This window comes from Balaenoptera physalus (genome assembly GCF_965194825.1).
Source record: "Balaenoptera physalus genome assembly, chromosome: 3".
Classification (NCBI taxonomy): domain Eukaryota; kingdom Metazoa; phylum Chordata; class Mammalia; order Artiodactyla; family Balaenopteridae; genus Balaenoptera; species Balaenoptera physalus.
This window is the reverse complement of record NC_138890.1, coordinates 99,010,521-99,025,545: the sequence shown is the minus strand read 5'-3', so window position 1 is coordinate 99,025,545 and position 15,025 is coordinate 99,010,521. Positions and strand designations below refer to the sequence as shown.

Sequence of the window (15,025 nt, the reverse complement as noted above, 5' to 3'; positions counted from 1 at the left end):
CCCTATGTAAAGATGAAAACAGTTGGTTTGTGTTGCTAAAATTAGTACAGTGCCTCTTCATAATCACAATCTTACTAGCAGAAGTGAATAGAGTCAGTTATACAAAATGTGATATTGCAAGCATAATAGTTCCTCTTTAATAATTTAAAGTACTTTGAAATGTGTGTATTTTAAACGTGTGTGTGTGTGTGTGTGTGTGTGTGTGTGTGTGTGTGTGTGTGTGTGTATTGAAAACTTGGTGGCTTTTCATTTATTTGTTTACTTGCTTTTTATACTTTAAGGTCTTGTCTTTTACTTGCAGGCATTAATTTTCCCAGAATGTAGTTGTGATAACAGACCTCCCTGGTCTTAAGGTTTTCCTAGCTGAGCTAGCCCTTCTAGGAAGGTATCTTAAATATTAGTGTCTTAGCAGGTTAGAATTGACTCAAATAGAGTATAGCAAAAAATACTTCTATTTTTATAAACACTTAAAAGTAATTTGGGGATGAGTAAAATGTACATGAGGTATATCAGGTATTTTTAGATTTCTTAAGGAAAGACTACAAAGGAAATTTCCAGCATAAGAGATATATACTTTAAATATATGAATTTCAAAATGGAATTTGACTATTCTTATAAGAGGAGGTAGAATGCAAGTTGAGTGAAAAAGATCAATTATTGATATAGGAATTAGGAGGAGCCTAGTAGTTTTTTTTTTTTTAATTGCAAGGATGGATTTATAGAGGAAGCTTTAATTTAAAGAGGAAATCTAGGGTGAATTGATCTTGAGTGGCATGACTGAGGGGAAGTATGGTCATGGATATAATTGAGAACATGGAAAGGAAGGGCAGAGGAGGAGCAGAAATGACCCCTAATGTGTGTCTTTTATATCAGGGAAATTGCATAAAGAGGCAAAAACCCATAGCCAAGAGAAACACATGCTAGGTATTTACTGTGGTCAGAGAACAAGGGGGTCATTGGCCAAGTTAATGAATCAAATAATGAGATGGATATTGTATTAGTTTGCTAGAACTGCTGTAACAAAGTACCACAGACTCGGTGTCTTAAACAATAGAAATTTATTTCCTCACGGTTCTGGAGGCTAGAAGTATGAGATCAAGGTGTGGGCAGGGTTGGTTTCTTCTGAGGGCCTCTCTTTTGTCATCTTCTTCCAGTGTTATCACATGGTCTTTCCTCTGTGTGTGTCTGTCTTCATCTCTTCATATAAGGACACCAGTCATATTGTATTAGGGTCCATCCATATGACCTCATTTTACCTTGATCATCTTTTTAAAGGCCCTATTTGTAATGCAGACACATTGTGAGGTACTAGGGGTAAAGACTTCAGTATGTGAATTTTGCAAGGGTGCGGGGGATATGATTCAGCCTATAATAGACATGTTTACTTCAAGTTTGCTATGGACCTAGCCTAATATGGTGGCTGTGAGAATTGAAGGGAATAGCCTGGCCAATAAAAAGAAGAATCATTAAGATGAGTTATTTAGAATGCAGGATAGATACATTTTTTTAAACTTTTGTTTTTATTTGAACTTTTGAAAAAAAGGAAAAACCTTGTTTTGAATAGGAAGCTATATTTGAACACTCACTGAGCATCAGAATGATAACTGTTCTAAGAAAGCACACTCTCTAGTAGGTAATATTATAAAAATGTGTGAGTTGTCAATGGAAATAAAAGAAAAAGCAAAAGAGAAAACTTAGCTCCATGGGATGACTTTAGTGAAGAGTGCTGTTAAATGTCTCAGATCTTTGTAAAAGCAGGAAAATATCTGGGATTGTGGAATGCCACCTAAACTAAGACAATAGAAATTATGAATTGCTGGCCAAAGAATCATTGAGAAGAGGATTTGTCAAGAAGGAAGTCATTGATATCTTCAAGGCAATACTTTCTTTTGTAGTGACACTGTGGGTGTGGGTGTGGGTTGCAGTCAGTATATGTTGAGATGGAGAGGTATTGTAATTAGGGAGAAGGGGTTCAATTTTATCCTTCACAAAATTCATCACAATCTTTTCTGAGTTGTCTAATATACTCAATTGTTATCTATAGCTTACCAAACATTTTGAGCTATCCTTATATTTCAGGAAAGCTATAGCTCATACTTAAATGATATTTAATGATCAAATTCTGATTGAACCAAAAGCTGCAGTTGTGCTTTTCAGTGGTTACCTCAAAATTCAATGCTCGGATAAGCAGAAAGAACATAGAAATCTTTATAGTCTCAATCCATGTCTAATTTTTTGGCTCCAACTCTTATTCAAATCTGTTTCCAGGACCTTGGGGCTAAACATTTAATCCATGTTTATTCCCTTGAATAAGTGGCAGTATAAATTTTATGGTAGAATCAATTCAGATGGAAAGTACCAGAGCCAGGTATGGGGTTACTATTCTGAGAGTGGTGAACTAGAGCCAAAGGTCTTTAGGGAGGGGAGACCCCTGTGCTAAGACGTGTCCATGATGGAGAAGGCTTTCTCCAGCTGAGAGTGATGCTAGAGGTCCTGGTGGTATGGCACTTTTTCTTTAATGAGAACAAATTAACTCTTCCTGGAGATGATTTTTAAAAATTATTATCTGATTCTGTTGTACTGTAAAGTATCTTCAGTAGAGTTATTTCCTTCTTTTAATTTTCACTTTTATATTTTATTCATTCATTCCACAAGTTTTGTGGAGTGTGCCAGGCACTGTTCTACATGCTTGGTGAACAACTATGAATATCTCTGCCAGAGTAGAGCTTATATTCTAGCAGAGAAGACAAATAATGATCAATAATATGATAGTATATTAATATACTATAGTTACATTAATTAATATATAATTTATTAATTTTAAGATATTATATGTAGTTAATAAATAAGAAAACAATGCACCCTGCTAGAAGGTGATAAGTGCTATCACCTTCTTTGATCGCGAATAGGCATACTTTATATTTTCCAGGTAAACCTGTTGGCAAACAAAATATATGGTATAAATTTACAACAGCCGATTTTATAACTATGAGCTAATGAAACTTTGTGATGCTCTTTAATGTTTATATTTACCCCCTACAAGTAATTGATTTTCAAATTTAGTAACTTTCTTCCAAATAATGTAGCTTGCATCTATTAGTGTGCCTTTTAAAATCACCAAGTCATTTGCCCAGTCTTCTGGTTAACCTGAACCTCTGTTCCATGAGATCTTTGAACAATGAGGCCTGATAGAAGGCTCAGGGTGCTTTTGAAAATTCACCAAGTATAATTCTCCCTTCACCTGACAAGAGATTGGGCAGATAAAGTGCCTTTGTTTTTCCTGGAGTCATGGTACAGCAGGACCTTTACTGTTCTGCCCCAAGAGAAAATTTTTGCCTGTCCAAAAAGGGAAGGAAGAGGAAACAAGGATAGCGCTACTCAAGTCTTGCATTTCTCTTTTCCTCTTCAGAGTCTATGTATGCATTCTATTTTGAAATATTTCTATTAGAGAAAACAAAAACCCTGATTCTCAGTGTCTTGACTGGGAAAACAAATGTACAATTTGTAATCTCTTAGCTCCATAAAGTTGAAATCACTGGGGACAGATGTATTTCAGAATTCAGATTTTTTTGCCTTTTTTGCCTTTTTAGTACCTGTGCCAGATATTTGCTTTGCAATGCTCTTCATTTAAAAATTTTAACCCCAGTTACTGGACTTTAAGATTATTATTAGTGGTTTATTACTTTATTTACTTGGGGCTTATAATTCTTAAGAGGTATCTTTTAGCAAACTCAATTAGCATTTTACTATTGAGCCATGAGTTTTTATACCTTCTAAACAAATACTGGAAGACAACTCAGCATTACTAGAATTTGTAAAACATTAGTATATATGTATATATATAGACACATTTATACCTTCAATATGTAATTGAAACCTTGTGTTGCTCTACAATGTTTATATTTACTCTCTACAAGCAGTTGATTTTCAAATTTAGTAGCTTTCTTCCAGATAATGTAGCTTGTATATATATATATGTGTGTGTGTTTGTGAATATATATACACATATATATGAATTTATAAATATATATATCAGTTTATAAATATCCTAAAAGGCTTAGCTAATTTAGGTATAACAAATTGAGTGGGTAAAGTAGGAAAAACCAGTGATTAATTTAATAGTTATTTACTTAGTTTATCAAAGAATGCGTATTGTTTTGGTGAACAGTCAAACATGAGTACTTTTCCCCCAGATTCAGTTACATTAAATAAAAAGAGTAAATTTTTTTTTTTACTCTTTTACGAGTTTGTGCAGTTAAGAGTAAAAAATCACGTATGCCTAAGTAAGTAAGTCAGAAAGAGGAAGACAAATACCATATGATACCACTTATATGTGAAATCTAAAATATGACACAAATGAACTTATTTATGAAACGGAAACAGACTCACAGACATAGAAAACAAATTTATGGTTATCAAAGGGGAAAGGGAGTTGGGGACGGATAAATTAGGAGTTTGGGATGAGCAGATACAAACTACTATATATAAAATAGACAGACAGGACTTTCCTACTGGCACAGTGGTTAAGAAACCACCTGCCAATGCAGGGGACACGGGTTCGAGCCCTGGTCTGGGAAGATCCCACATGCCGCGGAGCAGCTAAGCCCATGCGCCAAAACTACTGGACCTGCGCTCTAGAGCCCGTGAGCCACAACTACTGAGCCCATGTGCCACAACTACTGAAGCCCACATGCCTAGAGCCCATGCTCCACAACAAGAGAAGCCACCGCAATGAGAAGCCCATGCACCGCAACGAAGAGTAAGCCCCCATTCGCCACAACTAGAGAAAGCCTATGCACAGCAACGAAGACCCAATGCAGGCAAAAATAAATAAATTTATTTAAAAATTAAAAAAAATAAATAAAATAGACAACAAGGTCCTACTGTATGGCACAGGGAACTATACTCAGTATCCTGTAATAAACTATAATGGAAAAGAATTTTAAAAATCATGTATGCAAGAAACTTTTGGGAGCAGTAGTAATTTTTTAGATTAGAAGATAAGAAGGATATGTTCTCATTTACTTAGAGTTTGGGTCCTTGGCTTGAACGTCATTCTAGGTAATTCTAACCACTGAGTGTTTGTGTTTGCTAATGAACTTTTAGCCTTTAAACTGAGATTTGTCTCTGATCTTCAGAGAAGTTCCCAGATGTTCCCTTACATAAAAGTTGGTATCTGAGAAACGTTTTCAGAAAATATATCTCCTCCACCAAGTGTTCTATTTTCTTTAAAGTAACTCAACCAAATAATATGGCCTATTAAATTGTTTCATCTTAATTCAGGGACAAAAGAGGAATGCTGCTCTGGAGGTCGCCAGTATATACCAAATATTTTCTCCTTCTTTGTCAAGTGTGCTGTTCATTGTTTGGTCACCTGTGTCTGTCAGTTTAGCACATTTAAGGCAGTTCTCAGCACCCCCATTCTTCTCTAAATCTTACATGGAGGCTTCAAACTTTGTCTGGCTCATTATTTCCCAATGAAGGTTAAGCCCTTGACTGTCAGACGGAACCCTTCGCTAATTAGAGCCCTTGCTTTGGCACTGAACGTGTCATGTCTGTGAGCCTTCCCACTGCGATCAGGGGCACGATGCGCACTCGCATTAAGTAAGTGTCCAGTGCCCACAGGTCTCTGGGGAGAACTGCTTGCTATTTTCTACGTGACAAATTTTTAGCTTGCTAAAATTCTGACTCCTCTTTAACACGCTCTAAGTAGAATTGGATGAGGTATTCCTCAGTTCACTAAGAAGAGTTTGCTTAATACTACCCTGTTTAACCTCTTCAGTTTTGATGAAGTTGAGTCCACACTTGAATAATGAAAGCAATACTTTCAAATGTGGAAAAAATAGTAAAATTTCCCACTCTTTAAAAAATAAATGTGTCAGTATATCTGTTACCTAGTATTTAACTTCACGTTAGGTTAAAACCATCTTGGTTCTTTTTGATTTAATTAAAAAGGATAACTCAAGATTGGTTCACACTATTAAAATGGTATCATAAAACTACATTGCTTCCTTTGATTCTATCTTTGCTTCAAGAAATAAACAATTTATGGTTCCTTTTTCGGTTGATAGGGTTTTACCAGCTGCAGGGATAGAAAGATTGAATTGATGGGCGGGTTTCATGCCTTTGAATTGTCAAAGAATGCTTTTGGGAGTAAGTCAGGATTCCTCATTAGTATTCATAGGAGTGCTCCCGTGTCTTGTGTTTGGTCACTGCTTCTTGCTTCCGTTTTCAGCTTTCCTTGGTTAGAGCAGGGAGCTGGCCCGGCTGATGCAAGTGTCTTGGTGTTTGATCTCTTTATGGGTTAGCTTTTTGAAGAAAATTCTCTACATGGATATAGGCCATACTCTTTCTTGTATTTGGCTAGTTGATTCATGGGTTAATTTTAGACACAAGACTAGCTCTACAAGCTTAGTGCATTTTTCTTTTTAAAAGAAAGTATATTATAGAAGTTAAAAAAAATTATAGTTCACTTATTCTTGGGGAAATATACTCTGTAAAGTTATTCATGTTTCATGACTGTAATGAATGTATTGAGATTTCATTATACTTAACTCTATAAACAAATTAACATTTTAATTTTGGAATTTCTGATATTTTTGGTTTTAGTAGCTGATCCCCTCATATAGAAATTAAGTGAGGGCAGAAAAAGCACATAAAGTTTCAAAGTGAAAAACAAGGTATATTAAGTGTCAGAGTTGTTGAAGGCCAGAGGAAAACAGTTTTCTTTCTCACTAAGAAGCTATAGGAAATAGTTTATAGAAAGTTGTAAAATTATAAAAAAACCATACTTACTGTTTAACTCAACAACTTTTAAATTCCTTTGTATGTGTTGGTGTTTCTTGTAAGACTGCTGTAATAAAGATTTAGTGACTTTTTTAAAAGTATAAAATCAATTATAATCCATCAGATGGATTAAAACTGTTTTAAAATATTTGCTTCTCTGGGAAAAGGATAAATCATTAGGTTTACATATTGGGCTCTTAGTTTCTATACTGCTCTCTGTTTACTTCACTAGTATTGGGACTCTCTTACCAAAAATTTATATTTGGTATATATATACATATATACTTTCTGGGGGGGCGGATAGCATGAGAGGGGCTTTTTAAAAGTTTTTTTCTCTTGATTATAAAGAGATAAATATTTATTGTACAAATTTTATAAGAAAAAAGAAGGGAAGAAACCCCGCCAGTAATCCAATACCCTGAGGCAAGCAATAGATATTGGTTTATTTTCAAACTTAGATAGACAATTATTTTTTGTCTTTTATGAATAGTTAACTCATGTTTCTAGCTCATTTAACCATTAGGGTTTTAATAAATCTATTTATATGAGATAAGCATATATAAATTTATTTACTTTATATGAGCAAATTATTCATCTTTTAATTTTCTTCATTGATTTTATGGTGACAAAGCCCATTGTGATTTATATTCACTATTATTTTTTTTTTTGGCTGTTAATAATTAGTTTCTAAATTTTTCATTGCTTTTGATTTATTTTAAATTACACAAATAATATGTGAATATAGTCTTGGAAAAGATTCAGACGTACCCTTGTAAGTTCCCTTTTTTTATGGTTTCCTGTGACAGTCAGTCCCCTACTAGATTTTAACCATGGTCACCAGTTTCATGTGACATTTTCCTTTGCATTAGTGTATGTATTAGGATTTTGAGTGGGGTTTTTTCTGTTGCTCTTGACTAGGGGACAAAACCAAGGAAACATTGGACAGCCAGTATCTCATATTCTAAAGAGAGCTGGAGTGAGACAATCCCTCCAGGACTCAAACCAGATCTGCACCTCCCAACCATATATTAGCCCCTTCTTCTAACTATAGGCTCCTCTGGTTTATATAAGAGAACTCTACGGAGAGAGGAAGGCAGGGCGAGAGAGAGGAAGGTTATATTTGGCTCCCAAGTGAATTGCTTGTAGAGAATGGGGATTCTGCAAGAACAGTTGGCTTGCAGCTGACTGGCTGATTTTCTCCCTGTCCTGTTTGAACAGGAGAACTGGGGAGAGACAATGAGCAGAGACAGGAGGCTGCAGGAGTCAGCCTGTACTCCTGTGCTTTATAGGAATGGCAGCCATGTGTGAGCATCCTGTGGGACAACTGGACATGAAGCCAGATGAATGGGTTTAAGTACCTTATCAGAAGGTGTTCTCCTGGATGAGGAGAATGCTGCAGCAAGAGGTGGTGAGGGGACCCACTTTATATACCTATCCTGTACCATGGGGGCAGGGAGTGTGGCCAGAGAGGAGGGGCAGCGGGAAGAAGGTGGAGCCACCCTAGGTCTCCCAGGGTTTGGATCTACCACCTTTAGTGAATTATCCTCTCTCTCCACTGATACTTTTGAAGCTTTATATCAAAATTTTAAATATACTAAGACTAATACACTATATAATATCTACATTTTAATATTATTTAAAATATACTATAATCAATATATTTAAAATATGCTATTAATCAGGGGTCCCCAACCCCTGGGCCGTGGACCGGTACCGGTCCGCAGCCTGTTCGGAACCGGGCTGCACAGCAGGAGGTGAGTGGCAGGCAAGTGAGCGAAGCTTCACCTGCCTCTTCCCATCACTCGCATTACTGCCTGAACCACCCCCCCGCCACCCCGGTCTGTGGAAAATTGTCTTCCACGAAACGAGTCCCTGGTGCCAAAAAGGTTGGGGACCGCTGCTATTAATCAATTCTTCATGTTATTTTTAAATTTAGAACAATTTTAACTATACTTGCCCATTTGCTCTTGCAGATGAATTTAGATTCCAAAACAAAATTCCTCAGGATTCATTTTCGTTTTGGCCCCTTCTGTACTTGTTTCTCTTCCTCCATAGTAGGAAACTTGACTCCCATTATCATTACTATGTCCTTGTTCAGGATTACTTGCTTGTTCAACCCCCCAGTATGTAACCAGTGTCATTGTTTCCTGTGTGGATGCCTCACACCACAACCCGTGTTCCAACACCCCAGGCCAGGTCTTAGTGTCCAACACTGAAGGGGCCTGGCCAGAGTCTCCTTAACACCCGTGCAAGTGCCTTTCTCACAGTGCTCAGACACACCTCACATCACGCCCCCGGCCTATAAGCCCTTCCTCTGTGTAGGCTCAGACTCCTGCTTCTGACTGTCACCGCCTTTGTCCTCCTCACTGGCTTAGGTACTCTGATCCCCACATTGGGTCTCCACTCTTGCATAGATGCCCTCATCACTCCACTCAGGCTCAGACCCTCTGCAGGGATGCCCTCCTCAGTCTGCTGGGCTCTGAAACCCCATCCAGGGTGCCACTCCACTCCATGTGGCCACCCCCTCTCCCAGCTAGAGCTCTGATGCCCTGAGTTCAGTGGATGCTCTCTCCACTCTCTTTGGGCTCTGACTTCACACTGAGCTACCACAGTCTATGGACTCCTTCTTTTCTCTGCTGTGGCTCTGATACTGTGTACTTCCTGCAGGGACCCCTGTGTCACTCCACTTGGCTTCCGACTTCCTGCCCCAAGTCAACCCCTCACATGAATGCTTTCCTCACCTCACTGACTCTCAGGCTTGGAGCCCTCCTACCTGGATATCTTCCTCACCCTGCTTGGGTTTTACACCTTGATGCCAGTCTTGTTCTGCCCCACATAATAATGGTCTGAATTGTTCAGAAAAGAAAGGAAGAAGAGGAAAGAGGAAGTGAAGGAAAGGAAATGTATTTGATTTTTTTTATCTTCCTTTCCTCCAAAAGTATTTATTAAATGCAATTAAAAGGCGAATAAGATTCCTGCCTTACATGGGTTTACTTTCTATAAGTGGGGACAAGCATGTAAAGATATTATTATCATAGTGCAGTATGCTACCACAGAGCTTTTCCCTAGGATGCTATAATGGCAGGTTGGAAGGACACCTATTCCAACCTAGCGGAGTTAGCAGAGGCCTTTGGGAGGTGGTGGTGATAAGGGAGTTTAATCTGTAAGGGACAGAAGAATCTAAACAGGTGAAGAGGCGGCCAGAGTAGGTTGATGAACCCACACTACCTTTTGTATCAGATTCTTTAGAAATTGAAGTAAGCATCATATTAAAAGTGTTAGGATTACTAGGAAAACAGAAGTAGATTTATTTAAAAGCCTTTGTTAATGAGAAAAATGTCATTACACAAAGAGTCTGGACTTTCTCTGCCTTTCTGCAAAACAAGGAAATTGGTTTAAAAATGAATTCATGCCTGTTCCAGGGTGGCGCATGGGGCTGGCGGCCGACAGCTGACCCTGCCGCCACCAACATGGAGAGTGTGTACCGAGTCCTGTTCTTAGTGCTCGAATGTCCCATCCTGAAGCTGAAGAAGCCGCCCTGGGTGCACATGCCGTCGGCCATGACGGTGTACGCTCTGGTGGTGTTGTCTTACTTCCTCATCACTGGAGGAATCATTTATGATGTTATTGTCGAACCTCCAAGTGTCAGCTCCATGACTAATGAACATGGGCATCAGAGACCAGTAGCTTTCTTGGCCTGCAGAGTAAATGGACAATATATTATGGAAGGGCTCGCATCCAGCTTCTTGTTTACAATGGGAGGTTTAGGTTTCATAATCCTGGACCGATCCAATGCACCAAACATTCCCAAACTCAATAGATTTCTCCTTCTATTCATTGGATTCATCTGTGTCCTATTGAATTTTTTCATGGCTAGAGTATTCATGAGAATGAAACTGCCGGGCTATCTGATGGGTTAGAGTGCCTTTTGAGAAGAAATCGGTGGACACTGAATTTGCTCCTGTTAATGAAGTTTTCAAGGCTGTACCACTCCTCTGATATGAAATATGGAAAAGGATGAAAAGCAGCAGAAAAGAAACATCTAGTGAAAACATAGGAAGCGTATTATAGCTTGGACTAGAATGTCTTCTTGGTATCAAAGAGACAAGCTTATCAGTATTTTTTCCTGCTGGCCTATACTGACATACCAACGATGTTAAGTGGCATTTTCTTCTTTTTTTTATTTCTTAAAGAAAATATACTTCATTTCTACAACTATAATATTGAGTAAAGTGATTATTTTTTACAAACCCCTTAAAAAAAATGAATTCATGCTGCTTTGAGGGCCTGGAATCTGCCTGAATATGAATTACTACAAACACAAAAAAGAATTTTAAATGAAGCCCTAAATATTTGATAATGGGAATGCTTAATTTATTCTTGGAGTAAGCATGACAAACCTCTGAATAAAAGGGAAAGGGAAGTTATTCTTTATATATAGAAGGCTTTTCTGTTTCTTTTAAATTTTAAAAAATCAGTATTTTTTAAAAAGAATATTACTGAAGAGAGTTTTCTCCCACTTTGGTGCCCTTGAACTTGCCTCTGTGACCCACACTGTAGGGCCAAGAGGTTTGACCTGGGGAGGACATCATTCAGTAGGCATGAGAATCAGTGGTTGGGTAAGAGCTTTTTGTCTGATGGGAGGCTTAAAATTGGGACTAGAGATTCTATCCTGTGTGGATTTTTTTGGAATACGTGTTTAGTTCTCTTAACTTGCCTTTTCTATGTATATGAATTAGGGTGTGTATATTTTTCCTGAAAGAAAACTTATGCTTAAAGTAGTTTACTAAAACAAAAATTTAATGAATTATGAAATATTTTTCTAGCCTGAGAAGACATAAATACTTCTAATAATGATTTTGCAAAGCTGAGCATAACTGGTTTATAGAAATGTGTTCTGTGTTTTTGTTTATTTTTAGAGTACTTTGAAATTGGATGTTCATTGTGAAGTGAAGCAGGAAATTTTGGTGGTCCCAGTCTGTTGGAAAGGCCCAGGTGGTTGAGGCCCAGTTCTGCTGTTCACAAACTATATGATCTTGGGCTAGTTACTTAACATCTCTCAATTTCAGTTTCCTCATGTGTGTGTTGTGAATAGTAATATTGAGAAAAATTATGTCTTTTCCCCATAGCATGTTATGTTGTTTGTAAATTACTAGACTGAATGAGCTGTAGACTTAATCCAGTTTCTCCACAAAAATTTCATGTCCAAATAACTTTATTTTTAAGGAAATCACTCTTAATGCACACAGTTCTTTACAATGAGTAATTTTTGGAATTAAGATAATTTTACTCATCCAAAAGATAAAAAATAAAACTTCCTTCAAGCCAACACATTAAAAAAAACAGAAAACAAAACTGTACTGAATCCTCGGTACTAAAGAATCTCAGGAGAAGGGATAATATTTTTATCTCTAATGCAAATGTTGATTACATAGTAAGAAATAACTGTGTTGGTTGTTAATAGATTTGCCTGAAAATGTTGCTTAAATTACATAATATTATCTTTTAACTGCTCCTACAAATAGTGGCAATGCTCCCTCTTTGTGTACTAAGATTACTTATGTAATATAAGACATTACATTAAAAAGATAAGCCAGTTGTGAGAAATTTGAGTCTATTAAATCAACAGTTATAATACTTTACAAAAAATCTAGTCTAATCATCATATTAAGGGTCAAGACCACAACACTTTTAGAAAAATGATTTTGAGTTGTAAGAATTCAGGGTTCATTCCTGTTATTTCTTTGGGAAACAGTTTCCTTTTTACAAATAAAGCTGTTTGTCTAGCTACTGAAAAATCTTTTATTTAGGCAATTGTCTTTTAAAATATTCCAGGTCTCAATGTATCATTTCAGTTTTCATGGCTGCTTTTATGGTGTTTCTGCTAAAATGCTTTATCAAGTGGAAATGCTATCAAACTTTAACATTAAGTAAATTTAGGCATATTTTTAAACAAAACCTCTGCAGATTTACTTTGATTTTTAAAAAAAACAAATGCCTTTTAAAATTAGAGCTTTTTACTAGGAAAGCATGCATTAAACTGCTTTTTTTCTCTTTGAAATTATTTCTTTAGTCTCAAAATACCTGACCAAATTATGTACTACCCATAAACCTCAGAAAAAAGGTAAACTAATTCAACATTTTAAGAAAGCATGTCCTCCAAAACTGTATAAAAATATAGTAAACCTCCCAGAATACACGATTTAAAAGGATTGTCTCACTTTAAGATTTAGAAAAGTTATCTTCCCTTTATGTATCTCCATAAAGAATTAAAGATGCATAACTATAAAATACTATTTTTGGGGTCACCAGTAATTTTATATTTGTGGGGAGAGGAATTAAATGCATGAAATTATGAGATAGACACATAGATAGATTAGTATTCACCATCGTTACCTCCTTGTTTAGAGAAAACATTCAATAAATATCTGTTGAATGAATGAGTTTTAATGACAAACTATATTAATTATTGTGATCATATCTCAAGTGTCTTTTGTGAAAGCATAAGTAATATAAGTGATATAATTACATCATCTTGATGACCAAAAGACAGATAAGCTCATCTAAGAACCATGGCTGCCCTGTGCTGTGAAGTTTCTTTTCATAAGACTATACTGTGTTACAGTAATTTGGGTTTTGTGTGTTAGTGTGTGTAGTTGTGGGTGTTTATAGGCTTTTCTAACTTAAAAAAAATGTTTATGATTATGTTTTTCTTCCTGGAATATAAAAATTTGGTGGATAACTTTTAAAATTATTGTGAAACGGGGAAGTTTGGTTGGTAACTTTTCTGTGGAAAAAAAATTTCTTATGCTGCTTTTTTGGAAAGTTCCCAGAAATAGCATTTTTAAAAGTTCTTTAGGAAAAACAAGGTGATTATAAGTAAGGAAGTTATTCTGGGCCAAAGGCCTATGGAATTCCCAGTAGATGAACGACTGTTCGCTTTATGGCTATTTTCTATGGTTTTAAAAAATAATGACATTGGGCTTCCCTGGTGGCGCAGTGGTTGAGAATCTGCCTGCCAGTGCAGGGGACACGGGTTCAAGCCCTGGTCTGGGAAGATCCCACATGCCGCGGAGCAGCTGGACCCGTGAGCCACAATTACTGAGCCTGCACATCTGGAGCCTGTGCTCCGCAACAAGAGAGGCCGCGATAGTGAGAGGCCCGCGCACCACGATGAAGAGTGGCCTCCGCTTGCTGCAACTAGAGAAAGCCCTCGCACAGAAACGAAGACCCAACACAGCCATAAATAAAAAAAAAAAAAGAAAAAGATCTTCTTTAAAAAAAATAATAATAATGACAGTTATTTCTCAGCACATTATTTATTTTGCCTGAAATAGTTTTTCCTACATTTTTAACTTTTAGTACTTAGGGTGATGCTGAGGTACTGATTTTGAATCATGTTGCTTTAGCTTCTGTGCTTCGTATTTGAGTTGGCAGGTAGGGGTGACTTTGGGTGACCTGGCTTTCTATTAACTGTGTCAGTTTCATGCCAAATGTTGACCTCCTTGATTCTGATCCTGTCTTGGCCTCATGACCTCAATTTCTGCCTTAATCGTTTGCCTGACAGTTGAGCATTCTTAGGCTATTCTTACTTCAGTTAGCCTGGCAATAGCAGTTCATCAGTAAGGGCCCAGATCTCCTGCCTGATATCTAGAAATAAGCTTCTTTACCTTGTTATTTGACCATAATGAATTCTCAAATTGCCCATGTAGAATTTTTTACATGGGCTCTTTATTTTTCACTTTTCACACGATAATCCTCAAAGGAATTGACTGACATTAGGAAATTTCATATATAACTAGCAAATTGTTTTCCAAGTGTTGTTCTGTAGATGTTCCAGAGAAGAAAGTTCCTGGGTCATAAATATGTGAAAACCACCATACTGTTTTCCTTTTCTCTAAAAGATACATGGTACTCATTAGCTCTACAGTGAAGAGATCTGTTAAAATATTTACTCTAGCATTTATGAGAGACCAAGCTTTGGCTCTTGTTGACAAGCTTTGAAGCCATTTTTCTGTTCCCCAGGAAATCTTGTTCCTTAGGAGTAAGTCTGAAGTTTCTGCAATGTCCATGATTGAGGTTTGTGCTCCACTAAACTTATATTCTTGGCAAATGTCTTTCCCTCTATTGTTGGAGAGAATTGGACGAGGGCGGGTGGAGTATGTTGGGAGGATGAATTACATTCAAGGGGCTGGGTTAAATGAGTGAAGTCAATGGCTTGCTTTTTTCAGTTTGATTG

The 15,025-nt window shown here is 37.0% G+C and overlaps 1 long non-coding RNA gene and 1 pseudogene across 3 annotated transcripts in view; both read left to right on the top strand.

The window, feature by feature from the left end:
• The window catches only part of LOC309659026, a 139,527-nt gene that overhangs the window by 47,721 nt on the left and 76,781 nt on the right, over positions 1-15,025 (top strand). The window lies entirely within an intron of this gene.
• LOC309658991 (oligosaccharyltransferase complex subunit OSTC pseudogene) lies at positions 210-14,056 on the top strand (annotated as a pseudogene). Its single transcript has one exon. The product of its transcript is annotated as an oligosaccharyltransferase complex subunit OSTC pseudogene (transcript).